The sequence below is a fragment of the Arachis ipaensis genome, chromosome B06 (assembly GCF_000816755.2).
Source record: "Arachis ipaensis cultivar K30076 chromosome B06, Araip1.1, whole genome shotgun sequence".
In the NCBI taxonomy this organism is placed as follows: domain Eukaryota; kingdom Viridiplantae; phylum Streptophyta; class Magnoliopsida; order Fabales; family Fabaceae; genus Arachis; species Arachis ipaensis.
The window spans coordinates 93,592,862-93,612,790 of record NC_029790.2 but is presented as its reverse complement, the minus strand read 5'-3'; positions in this window follow the sequence as shown (position 1 = coordinate 93,612,790).

Below are 19,929 nucleotides of genomic sequence, written 5' to 3'. Positions count from 1 at the left end.
GCTGAACTAGGGTTCAAGTTCAGAAGATATTATAATAGATTCTTAGAAGTTATTGTATCTCAATTCGATCTATTATGTTCGTATTATATTTTATTACTATCAAGCGATTACTTGGCTTGCGAGTGTGTTGTTCTTGATTCTTGTATCTGACATTGTCCTACCACATTGGTGTATCATTATGTTCAAAACACAATTCTTAGCCTTTTCACATGTTTATGTAGATCAGATATTTAACATTGTGATTGAGTATCTATTTTCTTTTGTTTGGCTTGAAGTTGAAATTGTCCCTGTCCTCAATGGCCCAATTTCATCCTGGTTGCTCTCCAGGCCTGCAAAAGGTGTTGAGAAGACCTCCTCTCACTTCTCCCCAAGGTTCTCTCTTTCTGCAAGTAAGAACTTTAACTTTTGTATCGTGATTATTACTGTTTTTATGTGAGATTTATCTCTAACTTGCTCATATTTGTAAAATTAGGGAATTCATTTCTCTTGAAGGCATTGTCAGCAAAGGTATTCATTAATGCACATTCTATATGAAAGTTCCGGAGGCCTTTGCTTCTAATATAGCCACTTAATATGTCTGTTTTCAAACTGAAGCTCAGGCTTCAAGAAACTCTTCCCAAGTGTGATCAAATTTAAGCTGTTCATAAGGCTGTAAGCGTTTGTCTTTTTATTGATTATCTTCATTGCTTACTGTGTTTAATTTGATATATTGTATAAATCATTATGCTTGTACTGATTGCTCTCATTGTTTTTCTCTCACGCTGCTGCATTGAAGGGTTCTGAGGCTGTTGCACTAGAAGAACCAAATCAATTTCCTGTTTTGGTTTTGATTTTTTGTTTGTTATATAACAAAAGTGTGCTTTGATGTTTCTTAGAAAAAATGAATAAATAAAGCCTATTTTCTTTGTTAGAGTATCTATTTTTCTTACTCTTATATGTATCATCAGAAGGAGAAATTTTTTAGAGATTTTTTAAGAAATTTTGTAGAGCAAATATTAAATAACGCGAAATAAGAAATTTAGTCAACAAGAAGAAATTTAGTCATATTACAAACCATCTTGTAATACTAATTTGATGCTAATTTTAATTTTCATATTTTAACAATTTTACCTAAATATCCTTTTTAAAGTAGTAAGTGGTGGATAAAATCGTGAAACAAATGACAGAGAAAAGGATAAAAAGAATATTTTACATGTATTTTTCTTTATAAAAACTATCTAATATTCTGGTTATTCATTGAAGTTAGCTGCTAGCTCCCATAGAGCTTTGCCTAGAAAAGAACTAGCTCATCAACCATTTAGACCCAAATTCATTTTCTAAAAGATAAGTAAACAGTTAAATTTGGTAATTACTTAAAAGCACATTTTTGTTTCTCAACCATAATCTAATTTCCATAATTCTCACCAATGCTTTAAAACACTTTTATAAACTAGTATGGTTTTCTACAATAATTACTCTTGTATCAACACCATTTGGTTACAGTGCACAAAATAGTTTATATTCATTAGATAGATCAACATGCTATGAATTATGTGACACAAGATCTGATTCATCATTATGCTCTTTCGTCATCATTTCATGCGATATTATGGAAATAGCTAGTTCAACTTCTTGACTGAATTGAGTTTTTTTGGGATTTAACACAACCTTATAAGGCCATGTTGCACATAATTAAAAATAGCATCTATTAGATATATGTAAGCATAACTGCTTCACCATTTACAATCACCAAGCTAATGAGGGTAAGTAACAAATATAAATGAAAAATACAGATGTTCATCAATACAGCCAAAATATTATTTATGTAAGACAATGCTGCAGTAGTGCAATCAATGCAATATTGCTTAAACTAAACCAAAAATGTCACCATTTAAAGAATACTTTCCAGTTCTTAGGGAGACTATCTATTTTCAGAAATCGAAACAACAATGATGTAAATATAGAGCAAAATATAATATTTTCAACTATTGTTAATAATATGAAAACACCATGAAAGAAATGTTTGCTATTAATGATATAGTCATCTGCTGCCCAAATTTTTCCAATTGTTGTAATATAAACACCAACTATGCCTAATTAACATGCAACCATCCTGATGGTAGTTAGCGAGTCCTGCATGAAAAGAGCTACGAATAAAAGGGTAAAGAGGCCTGATGTGGAACTTATCACAATTGTGCTCACAATACAAATAGCATAGCAAATTAGCAATCACATAAGTGGAACAGTGTGCTCAATTTCAAATTCAAGTACAAAAGATTTGAAAGAAACCTTGCTAGTTGTTACCTCTGATGCAAACCATGTTGTTGTAAGCTATAAGCCACATTTGGCAATTTGCCACAAACTAGGTTCATCAATTTATGTGACTAAGTCAGGTTCATGAGGTGTACCTTTTTTTCTTGAACTTAGTTCTTTGGTGTAAGTAATTAAAGGAGTTCTAAAATTAGATTCAAGCCCTTGGTAAGTCTCACTAAATCCAAGAGTCAAACTAATCTCAAAAGAGGAAGCATTGGATGAAGTGAACTTTTTGTAAAAGTTTCTATATGATTTTTTCATACATATCCAACAAGTATGAAACTGGGCCATTGAGTATAGGGAGAATTTCAACTCCAAGCCAAACAAAAGAAAATAGATACTCAATCATAATGTTAATAATCTGATTTGCATAAACACGTGAAAAGGCTAAGAATTGTGTTTTGCACATAATGATACACCAACATGGTAGGACAATATAAGATACAAGAATCAAGAACAACACACTCCGAAGCCAAGTAATCGCTTGACAGTAATAAAATATAATACGAACATAATAGATCGAATTGACAAGCAATAACTTCTAAGAATCTACTATAATATCTTCTGAACTTGAACCCTAGTTCATGTATAATAATGACATAGCAATGCTTCTCAACAACAAATATAAACAGCTTTCCAAAATTTTTATCTTCCACTGACAAAAAACATAACTAGTCAAAATTGCTAAACTAACCAATGCTATCTGGAAGAAAGAAAAACATAACTTTTTGAAGTGCTAAAATTGCTAAAACTAACCAATACTATAATTCCACACATGTTAAAAAAATAGTAGCAGACTTTCTCATATTATTTTCATTTCTAAATTGAAATTGAAACTTTGAAAAGAAAGAAACTAAATTGAGAGATATATCTAAACTGAGTTACCGAACTAAAGCAGAGAGTCGGAGACAGCAAGTCCAGAAAGGAGAAGAAATGTCACTTCAACTTCAAGCAAACACAGAAGAGAGACATGGCAAGACCACCCATCAGCAACGGTGAGACACGGGGAGAAGCAGAGTAGCAACGACGGCGCATAGTGAGGAGCAGAGAACCAACAACGGGTCATAGCGAGGATCAAAGAACGAGCAACGGCAGAGGGAGAGGAACAGAGAACGAGCGACGGTGGTAGAAGGAGGCAAGAACCCTAGCAAAGGCAAATGTCTCCTCTTTGAAACTGTGATTGAAAAAGAAAAGGAGGAATGCGTAAAAAAGTATAAACACAGAGGTAAATGTCTAATTATGAATTCTTCCAAAAAAATGGGGTTCTTTTCATAAATATTTTTAGGATGGTTAACGATACTCCCACATAAAAGCGGGAGTAACGAATCCATAACAAAACTTATAACATAGTTGTCGACTAAATCTCCAAAGTGGTCCCTCATATTCACAACTTTCACCATTTTAGTCCCTCAAATCCAAAATTCGTTATACTAGTCATCGAGATTGAGCTCTGGCACTATATTGGTTCCTGAAACCTTTCTATCACTGAGTCAGAGAATGAAGTGCCGAGTTACCTCTGACTTGCCACGCTGGACACAAGACTAAAAGGCGTCGTTCCATTTTAGCATTTAAACAAAGCAAAAACAAAAAGACGAAAAAGACTTTATATGATGTGCAAATCATGTTATCTTTCCTCATTTTCCAAAATAACCTTATTTTTGTCTTGTCTAAGCACTAAAACGAAACGATATCATTTAGCCCTGTGTCTAGCATGGCAAGTCAAAGTAGCTCAGCATTCAGTTCGCTAACTCAAAGTCGGAAAGGGTCCAGAGACCAATATGATGCTTGGAGCTAGATCTCGAGTATCAGTATAGTGGATTTTAAATCTGATTGACTAAAATAGTGAAAGCTATGAATCTCAAAGACCACTATAGTAATTTAATCTGCTAAAATATTCTAAAACTGCAAACTATAATTTATATAATATAATATAAAATTAACAATTAAATCTCAAATATCTTGTAATATATTTGTCCTCATCCAATTGATTAATGGCATTACTATGTGAAATTGTTTTGCTTCTTCATCTTTATATTCTCTTTTCTTCTCTTTTGTTTTTTCTCTTCTTATCTCTTCCAAGAATGAAATGAAATAAGTTGATTTCGCTTACACTGTCTGTGCTATATATAAAGCAAACACTATACTAAATTTGTATACTATAATTATGAAATTGTGAAACAACTTTCTCTACCTTTATTTCTCTAGTAGAGAGCGCAAAATTAAGGTGAAAAAATCATGTATCCAATTTTACTATCATTGGTCATGAAATTGAAAGAGTGAATGTTGTAGTAGTGATTTTATCATCAATACATACAAAATAGTTTTGTTGGTTAATTTCACTAATGAGGTAAATACCAAATCGGTACCCGAAAGATTTTGACGTTGACAAAATAGTACTTATCTTTGTTATTGACAAAATAATCCACAAAAGATTTTAAAATTTAACAAAAGTTATCAACCGTCAATTGAGTTACTTGGAGTTAAGGTTTAGGGGTGACATGTCAATTAAAACCCTATTCACCCCCACCACCTCAAACTTTCTGCAACTTCCAACCTTGAAAGGCCAAAAACCACTTCCATCCTCATTCTTTCACCCATACTCATCCCTTTCTCAAAAATCAAAACTTGCCCTTATAATGTTGTTATTATATTCTTAGTTTTCTCTCCCTAATTCTCAAAAATTTCAGAACAATGGAAATATGGAATCCATATTCTTTTCAAATTCCTCACCTTAACAACAACATCAACACCATAACAACTCCTTTGAACGAGCGTATATACAATCATGCAAAGGTTTCAAATTTACTCCTCAACTCTCTTATGGAACCATCGCTAATTTCTCTATCGTGATTTCCAACCCCACCCTCAAATCTGCCATCCCTAGGCACACAGAAAATTCTGCTTGAAATTTCGATAGGGATTTGCAGCAGTGGTAATAACAATAATCAATTCTAAAGTCTAAAGAATCAAAATCAAAACCTTCTGCGTGATTAGGGATAGTATGAAGGGAAATGCTTGAAAGCCTTGCAATGAGGATGAGAGATGCGGTAGATCCTGAGGATGAAGAAGATGATCAAGATGAGACCAAGGATGTTAAATATTTTAGAAACATAACCAAGGAGGATGAAACCGCAACTGACTTCGCTAGCCTAAGCGATGAATCGGATTGTGGAAGGAAAATCCATGAGTGCGAGAGTAATTCAGAGAAAGCGGTGGTAGAAGGTAAGAACAGAATGAAGTGAAACCAAGAAGTAAGTCTGCATCTGCATTTGGGGCACCTTGTACCGCTAAAAGAAACCAGGATGAGTGACAAAGGGGAATGGAAAGGGGAATTGTCGGGGATATGCAGTGACGGGATTAGGAAAGAAGAGAAAAAAAGGGATTAGGGTTTATAGAAAATTAAAATTCGGGTGTTTTTAAAATTATAAAAATTAAAAGTGGATAACTTTTGTAATAATTATGATAATTTTTAACTGACACCTCACTCTTAAACCTTAACACTAACAATTTGATTGACAGTTGGTCACTTTTGTCAAATTTTAAAATATTTCGGAGATCATTTTGTCAATAACAAAGATTAAGTACCATTTTGTTAGCGTCAGAATCTTTTGAGGTACCGATTTGTTATTTCACTACAAGAAAAATGTTGAGTATTGGTACGAGAAAAATTGTCGGTCTAGAATTTCTCTTAATAGAAAAGGAAATTCGTTGTAAGCATAGTTCCAAACCAACTAATAATTCTCAATCAAATTTAAAAGATTGGTTGTCACATGTACAAATCCCAATGAAAATTAACCGAAGTATTTAAATCTCGGGTTGTCTCATAAGGAATTGCAATGAAGTGATCAATTATTGGCTATGAAGGAACAAGGGGTTTAATTTATAAAAGGGGCAAGAAAATAAATGGCAAAAAAATAAAGGAAACAACTTAAGAAAGTAATTAATAAAGAGAGACATTCATGGCAATGATTGAGAATATAAGCTTTCTATCATAGTCACTAATAACAATAATTAACAAGAATTTATCCTACTTAGTCATCTCTTACGATAGAAGAAGGTACAATATTATCTTCACACGAGAGAAAGTCAATAAGAGTAGCTAATCTCAATCCAAAAGTCCTAATCAACTTACAAATTGAATTAGCAAAAGATTAGCGTCAATGGAAACAATATTAGCTAACAACTCTAGATCACCAACATGAGTTGGGTATTCATGACTCAAGATTGCCTAATTCCTCTTTCCAAGCCAAGAATGCTAAAAAATCTATTCTAACAACCAACCAAGCATTTTGTCAAACACTTGGAAGGCATAAAAGGAAAGCATGGTAAATTGCAAGGAAAGATAAGTTCTACAACTACCCAATGCAAGAAAAGTAAGATCAACAACTCAATTCAACAATAAAAGGAACATAAAACATCAATTGCAACAAGAGTTCATCAATAAACTAAAAGAGGCATAAAAAGAAAAATTAACAAGAGAAAATAGGAGAATCAAGACATTACAACAAGAAATCGTAAAGAAAACAAGATGAAAACAAGGGATTAAACCTAGATCCAAGATGCAAATAACCCTAAGAACCCTAATTCTAGAGAGAAGAGGGAGCTTCTCTCTCTAGAAACTAAACTACATAATGCTAAGCTACAACTAATTGCTCTCCCTTTGCCCAAGCTTGAATTCTGCATGAAATAGCCTTAGGAATGAGTTGGATTTGGGCCTGGGCAGCTCAGAAATCGCCCCAGCGTTTTCACTTTAATGAGGTCACGTGGAAGCTGTGACGCGTACGCATGAGTCACGCATACGCGTCACTTGGCAATTTACTTTCTACGCATACGCGTCACGTCACGCATATGCGTCGCCATACGACTCCATGTCCATACGTGTGCGTCGATGTATGCACTCTCAATCCTTGTTTTCCCATGAATTCTTCACTTTGCATGCTTTCCCTCTTCACTTCTTCCATCCAATACTTGCCTTATGAACCTAAAATCACTCAACAAACACATCAAGGCATCGAATGGAATTAAAGTGAATTAAAATTACCAATTTAAGAGTTTAAAAAGTATGTTTTTACACTTAAGCACAAATTAAGGGAGAATTACAAAACCATGCTTTTTTAATTAATAAATATGAGAAAAGGTGATAAAATTCCCTAAATTAAGCATAAGATAAACCACAAAATTGGGGTTTATCAAACCTCCCCACACTTAAACTAAGCATGCCCTCATGCTAAACTCAAGAAAGAAACAAAGGGTATAGGCATTTATTCAATGCAAACTAACTAGATGCAATCTACCTACATGCAACTATCTAAATGAATGCAACTACTTGGTTAAAATAAATCAATTTCCAAGAATACATATACAAGTACAAAGGCTAAAGCAATAGCAATCAAGTCAACCCACAATTGAATTGAGTTATTAAAAATAGTTCACAAACTTGCAAGAAAATATGATCATGGGTGGAAATATGTAGTTGAGCGATCGAACCCTCACCGGATGTGTATCCGCTCTAGTCACTCAAGTGTATAGGGTTGATTCACTCAATTCTCCCCTAATCATGCTTTCCAAGATTTGTTTTTCATCTAACAATCAACAATTATTTCATGCATGCATACAAATATCATGAGGACTTTTCCATAGGTTGTAATGGGGCTAGGGTCAAGGAAAGGATGCATATGGTCAAGTGGACTTGAAATTTGAATCTTTGATTAACTTAAACTTCCCACCTAACCTATGACAACTTATACAATTTCAAAGCTAACCTAACTACCCATTCTTTACTTTTTCACACACTCATGCATTCTCTTTTTTATCACTACATATATGTATTGACTTTTATTGAACTTTACTTTGAGACATTTTGTCCCCTTCTTATTGTTTTTCTTTTTCTTTCTTTTTTCTATTATTTTTTTCCTTTTATATTATTATTTTTTTCTTTTGTTTTTCTATTTTTTTTCTTTTCAAACTAAAATATATATAAGAATGTCAATGCATACGGTTTACACATGATTGATACATGAGTATGTCCCAATTCCCAATGTTTTCAATAGAAATACAAAAATACACTTTTATCCCAACCCATGTTCCCAACTCTCCCAAACTTGAATGATAAGTACTCTCACTAGCCTAAGCTAATCAAAGATCCAAACAAAGGATATTTATTGTTTTTCACTTAAGGCTTGTAATGTGCTAAAATTAAGAACAAATGGGTTAAGCATAGGCTCAAAATTGCCTAACAATGGAAGATAAAAGGTAGGCTATTTGGGTAAGTGAGCTATTTGAAATAATAATCTCAATCATATAAATGTATTTATATACAAAATAATGGACATAAAGAATCAAACAAATCAAAGATTACAATCATAGAAAGAGAATAATGCATACAAGAATGAAAATAAGTGGTTATATGATGTAACCACACAATTAGGCTCAAATCTCACATGATTGTGTTCTTAGCTCAAAAACATGATCCACAATATATAATTCAAGCAAGTTCTAAATTTTTTTTCAATCAATTGGGGTGCCCTCTAGATAAATTTCTTGAAAAATTTTATTATTTTGACTAAGCTTATTATTATTATTATTATTATTATTATTATTATTATTATTATTATTATTATTATTATTATTATTATTATTATTATTGTTATTATTATTATTATTATATGCAAACTAAGAAAATGCAACTAAAAATCTTAAAAGACCTACAATTGAAATGCAAGAGTGTTGGGATTAGAAAATTATCATCCAAAAACGCTGATCGGTCGAACAACCTCCCCACACTTAAAAGTTTGCACCGTCCTCGGTGCACTCAAAGATGAACAAGGGGGTACGGCGACTTTTGGGGTTGCCACTTTCAGTTGGCGGATCAACCGGTGCTGCGTGTTCTTCCTTCCGCTTCTGTTTTTTTGCTTATGGTGCATCATTCATGAAAAATAGAAAATAACACCGTAATATGAGAAAATATAAAAACAAGGAAGCATAAATTGTTGGAATGAGATAAATCACTAGAATAGAGTGAGTGAATTAGTATGACATTGATGAAAAATAGCTATGTGGGTTCTAAGATTGCGCGCGGTTTAGAACGCACACACACTAGCATGAAAATTTATGTTACAATTACACAAAAGAAGACATACACTTCACTCATTCTAGTGTGCTTGAGATACTTTAAAAGACTTGTCGGTTAAGATACAAACAAGTAGTAAAGAAGCATAAAAGCATTCAAGCAATTAATCAAGCAATTGTTAATTGGATAATGAATGGACATTGATTGATGTGCAAGTAAACTTAGCTAACAAAATGAAATATAGAGCTCACACATCAAACAATAACACATATTGAAGTTGTTTGCAACACCTAAGTGACATAAAGTGGAAGACATGGGTGCTATGGAACTTAGGACAAAGAAGATAGGAGTGAAAATCAATCACATAGCAATCATGGTCCACAAAGCTTAAAAAGCTAAAAAATATGTCACTAGGTAAGCTTTCGATCCAATTCCACAATTCTAAAATCTCAATGCATAAAATAGGTGATGTGAATAAGGGTCAATCATAACAAGCATAACCTAAAAAAAATGCATTGATAATGTACAATTGCCTAACAATGGATGATGAATGCATGGTGGCCAAAACATGCAATTCAAAAGATTTAGAAAACTTAAAGGCATTGTCACATTTACTTGGCATTCACAAATGTTCAACATGAAATCTCAGAACCAAGTAACCAAACATAACCTCAACAAGGGACTCCAACAATAACAATTAACAATAATGATGTTAAACTAACATCCCTTTAGTAATCGGCAGCAATAAACAGTAAACAATATTAATAATTCCAACACTCATAAGGAAAAATAAAAATTAAATGAAAATCAAACTAACTAAACAACTAACCAAAATAAATGGTAATAGATAGTGACTGGTAGTGTTGGATGATGATTGAAGGGTGGAAAGAAGAGAAGAGACGAGAGCAGAAGGAAAGAAATGGAAAGAAAAGAAGAAAAGAAGATGGGTGATGCAGGGCAACCCACGCGTACGTGTAAGGTGACGCGTAAGCATGCATTGGTGAAATGGGATCGACGCGTACGCGTGACCCACGTGTACGCGTGATGGGTTATTCAGAGGGGTGACGCGTACGCATGGGTAACGCGTACGCGAGGGTGGATTTTGTGCTAAAGGCACAACTTCAGCCCAAAACTTGCACAACTCTCTGGAATTTGTACTAGAGGTGAAAATTTTGAATCCATACGTACGCGTGAGTCACACGGACGCGTGGATGTGTGAAAAGCTTGGGGTCTCGCGTACGCGTGGCATGGTGCTCTGTTTTTCAAAATTTTTCAAGTTCTTGCACCAAACCAAGCATTCCAAACCTCCAAACAGCTACCAAAATACCATAAAACCTTATTTAACCTATTAGACTCCTAAATAAACTCAACTAACCAATAAAAATACGAAATTAAACTAATTTTACCAATATGTACAAAAGAGAAAAATGAAAAGATATTACCATGGTGGGGTGTCTCCCACCTAGCACTTTTGTTTATTATCCTTAAGTTGGACTTATGCGGAGCTGTCCATCATGGTGGCTTGTGCTTGAATCCATCCTTGAACATCCACCAATGCTTGGACTTCGAATAAGTACCATAATCCAAAGTCAATATCTCCCAGCTTTGATGGAGTTCTTCACAAACCATGAGCTCCCAAAGTTGATCCTCCTCTAGTAATTCGGGATCCCATACTTTGTTTTCGCACCCGTTTTCAAGTCGATTATGGTAATTCCCTCCGGGTGGTAGAGAAGCCGAATTCTCATGAAGACACCTAACTACCCTCCTAGATCCATCTAATTGAGCACTACACCAATCCATGCTCCTCAATTTTGAGCTTCCCACCATAATGAGCCTAGATTTACACCGTCAACTACTAAACATTCTCCTCTTACGCTTACTTCCGCAAAGCGCCCTAAGTTGGCCATCCGTCTCAAGTAAGCCAAATTCAAGTGGGATAATAAAGCTAAGAGTTAGAAGTTTTACTCACTTAAATGAAGGATTAGATGGCAACCTAGGTAGAGGAGTTTCCAACGGCCTTGATAAAGCATGTTCCACTCCCATCCACCCTCTTCTAGAGGCTTCTACCACTTGACAAGGCTCTTCAAGCTCTACCTCTTGCCAAGCTTCCTCAGGTTCACATTCTTCTCCATCCAATTCTTCTAGCTCCTCCCCATCACTCAAATCATAGATAGGAGGTTTAGTGAAGTCTACCTCATCATCAATTCCAACCGTCAAGCTCAAAAGGATCATATGTTGATGCAGAATTATCATAAATTAGGGAACTTGGTACTTGCCCAACTTCTTCCAAACCTTGTTCTTGGTGGCTTTCTTCCAATTTTATCTCTTCTTCATTGCTCACCAAGCATATGGGAGGTTGTGCACATTCTTCCATGATCTCTATGTCAAGCCCAATAAGAAAGGATTCAATTGTACATAAGAATTCATCAATGATTGAATCCATCTCTTGATCAACCTCTTCAAGGTTTTCCACCATGATATGCATTGGAGGTTGTACACCCTCCTCAACATCAATATCAAGCTCCTTGGAAGAAGGCTCTTCAACTTGAGATTCCTCCTTGCATTCAACATCTCCTAAATCTTCAACCACTACTTCTTCTTGTTCAATAATCTCTACCTCCTCCTCTTGTTGCACGTCTTGCTTCAACTCCTCTTCTTCACATTGAAGCTCCAAAATCTCCTTCTCAATGTGCTCCTCAACTAATCCTCCACATTCATCAATGGGAGTATCTTGGATACTTGAACACATTGAGGTCAATTGGCTCATCACTCCGGTCAAGTTAGCCGCGAATTCCCCTAGCATCTTTTGCTCTTCTTCTTGCTTTTGGTGCCTAGCTAGAAGTTCTTGTAGCTCTTGCCATAGGGGTTAGAGAGATTGGTCCAATGAAGGTGGTGGTGGAAGAGAGGGTTCATCATTTGAGGGAAATGCATTGTAGTTGGAAGGTGGTTCATGTTGAGGTGGTGTATAAGAAAATTGGGGTTCATGGGAGTATTGGTGTTGGAATGGTGGTGGCTCTAGATATGATTTATATGGTGGTTGGTATGGTGGATATGTGTTTGGGTCATATGGGGGTGAATGGTGGTGTGAGGCTTGTGAGTATGGTTGTTGGGGACTATGTGGAGGGAAGGGGTGAAGAGCTGAAGATTGATGGTTTAGAAGTTATAGTAAACTCTCGTTGCAAGTATAGTTACTAAACCAAGCAATCAACCTTTCTTACAAACATTTTGGTTGTCACAAGTAACAAACCCCTTTAAAATTGATAACCGAGTATTTAAACCTCGGGTCGTCTTCTCAAGGAATTGCAGGGAAGTATGTTCTTATTATTGGTTATGAGTCTTGTAAATTGGGGGTTTTGAAAGTAAGGAACTAGTATGTTAAATGATAAGAAAAATAAAATAGTAATAATAAAATAAACTCTTGGCAAGGTATTATAATTGGAAGTCTTATTCTTATCAATTGTGATGAGAATTGGATTTTAATCCCACTTTGTTAACCTCTAACTATGAAGGTAAATCAAGTGGATTAATTAGCTTAATCCTCAGGTCCTAGTCAATTCCAATGGAAAGACTAGAGTTATTGGAGCAACTCCCAATTTCAACCACTGCTTTATTTGACAGCTCAAGCATTACTAATTACTTAACTAAAGCCAAAAGGGAGAAAATATCTAAATTAAATTAAAAGCATCAATATAAATAAAGCAAAGCAATCTTAAATCTGAAATACCTCAAATAATATTAATTAAGAAAATCATAACATGAATGTAGCATAAGCCAAATTGAAAAGATAAATAATAATTAAAAGTATATAATAAAAGTAGAAAATAAATAAGAGGAACATTGAACCTGTGATGAAGAAGAAAGAATCCTAAATCCTAAAACTAAATCCTAAGAGAGAGGAGAGAGCCTCTCTCTCTAAAAACTACATCTAAAACTAAAATTATGAATTATGAGCTTATGATCATGAATGAATGGATTCCCCCAGTTTATAGCCTCTAATCTGTATTTTCTGGGCCGCAAACTGGGTCAGAAACAGCCCAGAATTCGCTGGTTGCGAATTCAAACACGCTGATTTTTTGTTACTACGATGCGACCGCATGGAGCACACGTTCGCATCATCTAGCGTCAGAAAAACTATGGCATATTATATATCAAATCGAAGCCCCAGACGTTAGCTTTCCAACGCAACTGGAACCGCATCATTTGGACCTCTGTAGCTAAAGTTATAGCCGTTTGAGTGCAAAGAGGTCAGGCTGGACAGCTTAGCAATTTCTCCAACTTCTTGTATTCCTTCCACTTTTGCATGCTTCTTTTCCATCCTCTGAGCCATTCCTGCCCTGTAATCTCTGAAATCACTTAATACACATATAAAGACATCTAATGGTAATAAGAGAGGATTAAACATAGGAAACTTAAGGCCAAAGAAGCATGTTTTCAATCAATGCACATAATTAGGAAGGCAAATGTAAAACCATGCAAATAGTATGAATAAGTGGGTAAAGAGTTGATAAAAATCACTCAATTGAGCACAAGATAAACCATAAAATAGTGGTTTATCAACCTCCCCACACTTAAACAATAGCATGTCCTCATGCTAAGCTCAAGAGAAGCTATAAGGGAGTGAAGAGGAATTGTAGAATGTATGAAATGCAACCTATCTGTATGAATGCAACTATATGCAGAATATTTCTACCTACTTGGTTAAAAGTAAATAAATATTTTAAGAACAAATATGAACTGGATTTCACTAATTCAAATCACAAAAATGAAGTACAAGTAAACTTGCAAGAAGAAAATAGCTCATGAAAGCCGGGAACAAAGAATCGAGCATCGAATCCTCACTGGAAGTGTATGCACTCTAATCACTCAGGTGTTTTAGGTTCGATTCTCTCAATTCTCTACTAACCTTGCTTTCTAAGGCTTGCTCTTCATCTAACAATCAACATAAATTTAATGCACAGATACAAATATCAAGAGGTCTTTTAAAGGTTGTAATGGGGTTAGGGTCAAGGTAGGATTGTTTTTGGCTAAGTGGACTAAAATCTGAATCCTTAATTAACTTAAACTTTCCACCTAACTTTAGACAATCCATGTAATCATAATACCACATCTAACTATCCATTAACCATGTTTTCCACATATTCATGCATTCTAATTTCAAGTACAGTACATATGCATTGCTTTCACCACTTACTTTGGGGCATTTTGTCCCCTTTTTATTATTTACTTTTTTTTCTTTTTTTCTTTTTCTTTTTCTCTCTTTTTTTCTTTTATTTATTATTTTTTTTCTCAATGCATATGATTAAATTATTGAATGCATGAACATATCCTAAACATTTCTTTCACATTTTCTTAAAGATATACAATGCCCAATTCTTAAACCAAATATTTCCAAACCCACTTTCTCCACACTTAAATCATAAGCACTCTCACTAGTCTAAGCTAACCAAGGATTCAAATTAAGGACATTATTATTTTTCTCTTAGAGTTAATGATGTGCTAAAGTAAAGAATAAAAGGGGTATAATAGGCTCAAAATTGGTTTGCAAGGGATAATGAAAGGTTAAGGCCATATGGGTATGTAAGCTTAGTGAAACAAAGGCCTCAATCATATAAGTGCATGCATACATCAAACCATGGAAATATAGAATTAAGCAAGACAAAGATCACAATTTTAGAGAGAAAAATACACACTAAAACAAAATTTTGGTTGATAAAATGCAACCAATTCAAATAGGCTCAAAATCTCACAGGTTTTGTGTGTTCGAGCTCTAAACTATGTTCCAATATAATATTTCTTCAAACAAGTGTAACATTAAATTTTATTCAAATTAGTGAAATGCTCTAAAAGGTTTCTTGAAAAAGAAAATATTACTTCAACTAAGTGGTAAAATATGCACAAAATCAAATAATCATGCAATCAAACATGCAAATGCAACAACTAACAAGAAAAATAAACCATTGGTGTTGAGATAGAGGAGTAACTAACCCATGGAGATCGGTATCGACCTCCCCACACTTAGAGATTGCATCGTCCTCGGTGCATGCTGAGATGTGCAGGTGGACAGGTTATTCCAACTGATGCTTTTCTTCAAGGATTGTGCAGATGGACTTGTTTGTCTCCCCTTTTAGAAGTTTCTCCCTTTTTTTTGTCTTCGGTGGCCAACCTGAAAGAAGAGAAAAAGAGGAACAGTAACCCAGAAATAAAGATAAAATAAAATATGGTTGGGTTAATGTCAAATAATGAGGGTTTCAATTACATAGTAGCTACAACATGTAAGTGAGAAAACAGTAGAAGTACATGGCAAATCAAGAGTGCAAAAAAATTTGCAACAATAGGGAAGAGAGTGTGGGTAAGGAGAGATAATATAAATTCATGTCAATACAAAAGTAATACAGGTATAAAAGATTGGCATTGATTTAAATAATATTACCTAACCAGAATAAAACAAGTCACTAAGCACCCAAAATAATTCAAGAGAAGATGCAACAGTTAAATAAGAAAATCAACACCAAAGGAAAAATAAAGAATTTAGAAAAGAAAAGAAAAGAAAAATATGCACTAAATTAAAATGCAATGAATGAAATATGCAAATAAATTAAGTAAAATAGAATGAAGGTGAAAAGGAATGAGAAGTGAAAGAAAGTAGGAAAGAAAGAAGAAAAGATAGAAGAAATTAAGATTAGAAAAGAAAAGATAAGATAATTGGCGCTGATGTAGATAAGTTGTGCGGCGCAGGCGACGCGGACGCATGGGGTACGCATTCGCGTGATTTGCGCTTATATGAATCGACGCGGTCGCGTCGGTCATGCGGACGCGTGACTCGTTTTGTGCTACTGGCGCGAGTGCAGCCTCGCGCTCGCATAACTCTCTGTTCAAAACTTAGTATTGCCAAAATCCAGGGTGACGCGGTCGCGTGGTTGACGCGATCGCGTGAGTGGCCATCATTGGGATATGACACGGACGCATGAGCCATGCGTCCGTGTGGTAAGAATTGTGCATTCAGCACCAGTCCAGCACCACTCTAGCACAACTTTCGGTCGTTCACCCTTTCTTACGTCGATTTCCAGGTCACGCGGCCGCGTGAGTGACGCAGACGCGTGGGAGACATTTTTCCCATGTGACGCGGACGCATCGGTGACACGGTCGCGTGGGATGATTCATGCCAAAGGCACGCCTCCAGCCACGCTCTCGCGTGACTCTCTGTTCACTTTTCGTTTCTCCTAATGCACTTGTGACGCGGACGCGTCAGCGACGCTGCCGCGTCGCGTGCGTGTTTTTTTTTTTATGCAGAATACAATGCTAATATGAATGTTATGCAGAATTCTAGGTTCAATAAAATAAAAGAAAACTTGAAAACAAATAAAACGAAATAAAAATGAAAAAGGAACGATCATACCGCGGTGGGTTGTCTCCCACCTAGCACTTTTAGTTAAAGTCCTTAAGTTGGACATTTGGTGAGCTTCCTGTTATGGTGGCTTGTGCTTGAACTCATCCAGGAATCTCCACCAATGTTTGTAATTCCAATGGCCTCCGGGATCCCAAATCTTGTTTCTACACCCGTCTTCAAGTTGATTATCATGATTCCATCCGGGTGGTTCAGCCTTAGAATTCTCACTGAGGCATCCAAACAACTTCCTAGACCCATTCAATCGAGCTCTACACCAACCTTTGCGTTTAAACTTAAAGCTCCCAACCATAATGAACCTAGCAGGACAATTCTTACCACTGACCATCTTCCTCTTACTCTTAATGCCACAAAGAGCTCTAAGTTGACCATCCGTCTCCAGTAGCCCATATTCAAGTGGAATTAGAAAGCTAAGGGATATGAATTTTACCCACTTGAATGTTGTGAAGGATGATGGCAACTTAGGGGGAGGGGTTTCTAATGAACTTGCAAGCTCCACTCCTTTGCGTTCTTCTTTGACAACTACCACCTCTTTGCAAGCTTCTTCAATATCAACCTCTTCCTCTTGGTAGCTTTCTTCCAATCCAATCTCGTCTTCATTGTTTACCAAGGGCATGGGAGGTTGTGCTTCTTCTTCTTTAATCTCCATCTCTTGACCAACCTCTTCCAAGTCTTCAACTATGATATGCCTTGGAGGTTGTACACCCTCCTCAACATCAAATGCAACCGTCTTGGAAGGAGGTTCTATGTCTTGACTTTCCCATGGAGGTTCAGCATCTCCTAAGTCTTCAACCAATTCTTCTTCTTCGATAATTATAGCTTTGTCCAGTAGTTTTAATATAAAATTGTACTCATCCTTGATGATTTTCTTTCCATGATAACTCCTTTCAACTATTCTTTCATCTTCAAGGGTCTTTACTACCTTCACCTTTAGGGCCTTGACGTTAGGATTTTTGCTAGTAAAGAATTTTAATAAAACAGTCGCGTTGTAGATATAGTTTCTAAACCAACAAAAATCCCTTCGTACAAACATTTTGGTTGTCACAAGTAACAAACCCCTTAAATAAATTGATAACCGAAGTATTCTAACCTCGGGTCGTCTTCTCAAGGAACTGCAGGGAAGTATGTTCTTATTATTAGTTATGGAGATTGTAGATTTGGGGTTTCAAGAATGAGGAACGAATATGACAAATAATTTAAATGGCAATTAAAAATAAATAAATAACTGTAAAATAAACTTTTGGCAAGGTATGAGAATTTGGAAGTCCAGACTTAGTTATCCTTATCAAAAACAATGAAAGTTGAATCTTAATTCCACTTAGTTAACCTTTACTAAAGCAAAGGAAAGTCAAGAGACTAATTAGTTTGATCTTCGAATCCTATTTATTTCCTAAGAAAAGGTTGGGATTATTAAAGCTCAGTTCAATTAGCAAAGATAACAGTTATCAATTATGTTGAGATAAGGTAACTCCTGAGTTACTGATTTCTTAACCAAAACCAAAAGGGAAAAAGTAAATTTGCTGGAATAAAAATACCTTCAGATGTAAAGCAACAATAACATAAATTAAAGAAAGCAGTAATAAACTGGAATACCTCAATTAACATTAATTCAAATAATCGGGAACACAGAAGAATTCATAAATTAAATGGTAAAAGTAAATAATCAACTAAGGTAATGGAATAAAAGTAAAAGGGAAGCTTGAAGCAAAGGAACATTAAACCTGGGATTGAGAGTCACTCCTAAAACTAAGAGAAGTCCTAAATCCTAAGAGAGAGAGGAGAGAAACTCTCTCAAAACTAATCTAAATCATGAGAAGTAACTAATTGGCGAGCTCTCTTTAAATGGATGTATTCCCACACTTTATAACCTCTGGTCTATGCCTTCTGGACTTGGATTTGGGCCAAAAAGGGCTTTAGAAATCACTGGAAGCGTTTTCTGCAATTTCTGGTGCGTGGCCTCTGTCACGCGTCCGCGTGGGTCACGCGGTCGCGTCATTCGGAGCTTTTCTTGTCACGCGGTCGCGTCAGTCATGCGACCGCGTCATATGTGTTTTGCTTAAGGCGTGCGGTCGCGTCAGTCATGCGGCCGCGTCGCTGTTGATTCGCGCTTGGCATGCGTCCGCGTCGCCCATGCGATCGCGTGGATACCAGTTTCTTTAGAAACTCCGTTTTATGCTTTCCTTCCATTTTTGTATGTGTTCCTTTTCCATCCTTTGAGTCATTCCTGCCTTAGAAGATCTGAAACTACTCAACACACTAATCACGGCATCGAATGGAAATAAAGGTAATTAAAATAATTGATTTTAAAGCATAGGAAACATGTTTTTCACATACATCACATAATAAGGAAGGGAAAATAAAACCATGCAATTAATATGAATAAGTGGGTGAAGGATTGAATAAATTACTCAAATTAAGCACAAAATATATCATAAAATATGGGTTTATCAGGCCTCGTCTAGCTCCTTATGAAGTATGGATTCGCGAAGATGATCCCTTCTCTCTTGTTCCATGTCAATAGCATCATTGGGATCATGTTGCTCTTGGATTGATGGATGTGGGTGCTCTTCCATGGATGGTGGCGATGGGATGGAGAGATCGTTCTGTGGTTGAAAAGGAAGTGCACTAGAGCTTGAGGGTTGATTGTTGAAGGTATTTGGTGGTCTGATTTGGGCGACGAGAGCTTGTATAGTAGAGCTTAGATCGGTAAGTGCTTTCTCCATGGAGGTTTAGGGTGGATAGGAGGGTTCATTTAGCTCATAAGGTGGTTGGTATGGTGGATACGGGTTAGGGTCATATGGAGGTGAATGGTGAAAAGGGTCTTGTGAGTATGGTGGTCCAAAGTCATGTTGAGGAGAGGGTTTATAGCCATATGGTGGTGGTTGTTGATAGTCCATTGGAGGTGGTTGTTGCCATGAGGGTTGATCAAATCCTTGTGGCTCCTCCCATCTTTGATTGTTCCAACCTTGATACCTGTTCTCATTGTAATTTCCTCTTCCTGCAATATAATTGTAACCAGACTCATAGCCAAAGGGGTGAGAGTTCATAGTCACAAATAAAAATTAAAAACGAAAATAAAAACAAATTTAGATTAAAAGGTTATTGAAATTTAAATTTTAAATTTGAAAATTAAATTTTGAAATTTGAATTTTGAAATTTGAAA